This window comes from Pygoscelis adeliae, unplaced genomic scaffold, assembly GCF_000699105.1.
Source record: "Pygoscelis adeliae isolate BGI_AS28 unplaced genomic scaffold, ASM69910v1 Scaffold261, whole genome shotgun sequence".
Classification (NCBI taxonomy): Eukaryota; Metazoa; Chordata; class Aves; order Sphenisciformes; family Spheniscidae; genus Pygoscelis; species Pygoscelis adeliae.
In genome coordinates, this window is record NW_008824115.1 from 759,710 (window position 1) to 764,456 (window position 4,747).

The following is a 4,747-nucleotide window of genomic DNA, read 5'->3' on the forward strand; positions in this document are numbered from 1 at the left end:
AATTTAATTCCTGTTTTAAGGCTTTTTATTTAACACAGAAACAAAGTTTCCAAGGTACTTAGAGCAACAAACCTTCAGAGTCTCTAATGCTCAGCTGTCCTTCTAGATCATAGCCAGATCCAAGCTTTTGTACCCTTCTCATTTACAGCTTCAGTCCTAGTAGACTCCTCCTATCCTTCAAATACCTTCCTAAATTCTTCCTGTTATCAAGTATATGGAGTCTTTCGCAAGTGCTTTCTGATCTTGATCTTCTCACTTCACTCTTAGCACGTGCTAAGGGTAGGGGGCAAGAACTAAAGCTTCCAGTGTGTACCTGTGTGCCCAGAATGAGGCCTGAGATGGCATGGTCTGGACAAAAAAATGCCTTAAAATGTTCTTCCTGCACATTCCTAGCAATACTTTTTCTGATCACTGTCAACAATATTACCACTGTGCTCCCATCTACTCATATAATCAGACTATCATTACCACCTTGGACCTCTAACTAGGCCTCATTCCCAACGTTTGTCTTCCAGATCTTTCTGCACAACATCTGTAAGATATGTTTTCACTCATGTATTTAAGATTCTCATCCAATTCTCAACTCTTCACACCTTGCGTACTGAAACCACCTTCTCTCTGGCCTTCATAAATGCTTCCTTGTCCCACTTGTCATATCCAGCAAAAATCACACATCCTTCATCACATATCTATCTACTTCTCGCTTTGGCCAGATCCCTCCTCTCTTTACACCTTCCACTGCTTCCCCTTTTATATGGCAACACATGCCACAACCCCCCATGTTCACTTGCCCCTATACAAAGATTTCTGAGTCTGCTTCCTGAAAACTTACTCATTGTTGAGAGGCCAGCTGGTTCATGAGAGCAGCCCATGTTTCAAAGAAGCACCTTGATGTTTTCTCCCCTCTGCCCTCCCTGTAAACATCTGCAAAGTTCCCTTATTGTGCCCTTCAGATCCTTCTTTTGTGATGCTATAGGAAAAATGCTGCCTTGCTGAGACCACAGCTGGTCATGCTGACCAGTACTAACTCAGTGCATCCTTATTCTCTTCACCTGTCAGTATCTACTTTTCCCTATTCTTTTAGACCCACATGGCAAGGTTTTCCTGACAGAGGTCATATCTTCTGCTGTGTTAGTACAATTTCTGACATGCTGGAGTTCTGTTGGGGGCCTCTGGGTGTAACTACAATTTTAAAAAATCCATTCTAAGCTTTGAATACAACATTGAATAGTGTCTATTTAATACGCAGGGCTAAACAGACACGCTCATTAGCAGTCTGAGCGGAGCTGTGGCTCCAGATTCAAACAAGAGTTTCGCAAGTGAAGAGCCAGAAAGAATTCAGTTTATCCCCCATCTACCTCCATTTTCAGATCACAGTATGACAGAATATATCTGGAGGTGAGCAGATCACTGTTGTATTTTCAAAGATGTTAGAATATTTTGGTTTAAAACCAAATCAAACTAACAAGACATAAAAGAATTAAAAAGTATTCCCACCTGTTAGAAATCAGCACAGTCGCTACGACTTTAATAGAATTGCAGCAATTTATGGCAGGTAAAGTCTAAGCACAATATATTTAGAAAAAACTCACACTGTTGATTAGGGGAGCAATTTCTTGCTGATGATTTTTAATTTCAGTTTAGCACTTCCCTTAGTCTGGACAGAGAAATCATTCCAGTTAGCTTTACTCTTCCATACTCATCACTACAGCAGTGGTGGTTGTTTGCTGGTTTGTCAGAAATGCATGGTCAGAATGCTGTGGTAGCTACAGCACCCTAATGAGATAAGTAAGTCAAGGTTCAAACGGAGGCACTAGGTTTTATTGTACCAGCCGCATTAGATAGAAAAAGCTGACTTGAAATCTAACAGTAAATGAAATGCTTTCTTTTTAAAATAGATTTCTGAATCAGTCTTCTTACCCTTTTCTCAGCAAAATACAAATTCTGACCTAGCCTACTTAGGAGCTCCCAAAAAGCAGAGCAACTATGATTAACAACCTACCCTTTCATGTGGTGTATTCAGTAAACCTGAACCTCCAGGTTTCGTGGCTTGGATTTTGCTTGCTAAATCTTCCTTTCTTGTTTACTGTAAGCGTCTATCGTTGACCTTCTGCTTTTTACTTCTCCTAAGCGGAATATACGGCGTTCATATTCTGGCAGCCTGACTCGACATAAGGACACACAGTGGCGTCGGTAAACTTTTTGTTCCTTGCTAAAGACTGTGCAGCTCACTCGCCATGGAACAAGAGTGGCACCCAGTGGCCAGAGAGCTTGGTCCAAACACTCGTGCCCTGAAGTTTCTGCGTTCTGCCTTTTATAAATCCCTTTCCAGCATTTTGAAGACAGAAATCCATCCGTGCTCAAGCTCACGGCCCCCTCTCCCACCTCTGTACTTGAAAGACAGAAGCTAGAGAACTGAAGGTAAAAGGTTTCCTCTCTGTACTCTTTCTGAATATCACTTTTTCTGAGAGCATAAATAACCCGCCACAGGTATTACGTGCTTAACAACAGGGTGCCGCTTATTTCTGAGGGATCAGGCAGTGACTGACTTGCCTGACATAAACACAGCAGAAGGAGGAGTTCAAGGACCTCATGTAACTCTAACATATTGTCCAGTAAGTCCAGATGAGCTAAACATATGTTTTTAAGCTGCCCCGTGGAAAACGAGGCAGCAGGAAAGGAAAACCCAGGGACGGGGCCTGCTTTGTGATCTCCCCTCGTGGGGAACGTATAGGCTCCCAGTCTGTGGCTGGGTTTTACCACACCATAAATTAGATTGTTGCACAGAAGGCATAGATGGTGACACAGTGTGGTGATGAACAGTTACCTGTATGATAGTACAAATTTCAGGTGCTTCCTAGAGGTTCACGTAATTTTGTATTCATTTTTCAAGATACACAATTGAGTATAAAAATCTGGGTTTCAGTTGGTATGGTATGCTGTACTTTCAATGAAATCCTTTGTCGGAGCTGTTGCAAGTAGAGAGAAAGCTTTTACTCTCAATTTTTTTCTTTAACTTAGGGATACTTAATGCTTAAAACTGGAACATCAATTTTGAAAACACTCTGCCAGGCGTAAACAACTATTAACCCTCATGGGAACATTCTCTAAGATGGAGACTTGGGTGTTGGGTGAACAAGACCAAGCTCGCTAAAACACCAACATGTCACAATGCTGTAAAATTCCCAGTGATAAAACGGGTGATAATGGTGCATCGGCTTGCAGTGCTGAGTCTGGGTTTGTGTTTTTCTGTGAAAATCCCCATTTCTACAGAGGCCAGCAGATAACGTAAGTAAGAGTAGTCTTGATTCTTGTAATTCCTGGCATTCCTAAAATTTTTCCCTAAAGTTTGCATTACCTGATATTCCTTCTAAATGCCCTAGCACCTAGAATGGTATGATCAAGTGGAAGTCAAACTGTCAACTAAAAATAAACTTTCTAGTGTGGATGGCTACAGCTAGAGCTTGACAATGTGACCTGAGTAGATTAAATGGCTCACAGATCAAAAGGCACATCAGAAGAATCAAGCATTAAAAGAAATTCTAATGTTTTAAAATAAATATAATGATTTTTAGACATCTGCTGTGGCAATGCTGAAAGCCATGGATCTTCGTACTTCCTGAGTTATGTTCGGAAAGAACTCAGCAGTCTGGACAGAAATTTCTGCCAGATTTTCTGTTAACAGGAAGTCTTTGTTCCTTGAGTGTTTCGTTTTTGCTACACAACATTATGGAAGTGGTAACAAGGAAAATACTGTTCCTCATTATAATGTGGCCTGATGAATCCACAGTGGCAGACTGACAAAAGTAGGAAGGTTTGCACCGTAACCGGATTGTTTTGCTCAAGGGGAAGAAACGGATGTAGTAATATTGTTTTATTTCACATTGAATGTAACCATTGCACTGAGCAGAACATTTAGTTCAAAAGAGGTATTCTAAAATGCATTGCCTCCACCATCAAAGAGCAAGAAACCATCTTACAGATCCTCTACACAGTTAATACTGAAGATGTTTCATGACAGTTTCACACTTTTTTTGCAGCCTGTGGCTTCTAAAATTGCTGTGACTATGCAAATGTGCATCTCTCCGCTGTTATCTTACCTAAACTTTTTCCCCTTTGCTAATTTATTTTCTTCAGCATTTTATCTGGTCACAGAAGTTTCCCTGAGGGAGGGCAGTCACTGCGTTGTTTGTACAGTGCCTGGTGCAATGGGTTCCTAAAATCTCTTTAGGATCCTTATGAGGTAGTGCAACAGAAATAATAAACATTTTATTTTAACAAACAATAGAAAACAGTGTCTTTGAGAACAAGCTGAAGAATAGAGGCCTTGTGGTATGAAAATACTTCCAGCAGGGTGGAAAAGAAAAGATTTTCTGTATCTATCTAACCTGTTTTGGGTGTTACATTTCCCTATCTTTTTTCAATGCAATCTGGCCATTTACAACTTGTCATCTTATTTACGTTAAGTTGATGTAAAATAATTGTCAAATAGATTTTTCTGTCTCAGAATTCGAATCGAGTGTGGCATTTCAAGAGCGTGGTGTGAACCTTGTTTTCTACAACACGATGCCCTAACATAACACTAGTAACAATAATCCCAAGCAACACAATCATTTCAGGTCAGTGATATTGTACTTCCTTTTAGAGGGGGTTATTTTTAAGTTGTAACAACCTGAACATAGAACCAGTAAATAATTAGTATGTATGAATGAGCTCAGCAAGTCTGTAAATTTAAAAACTGAAATTG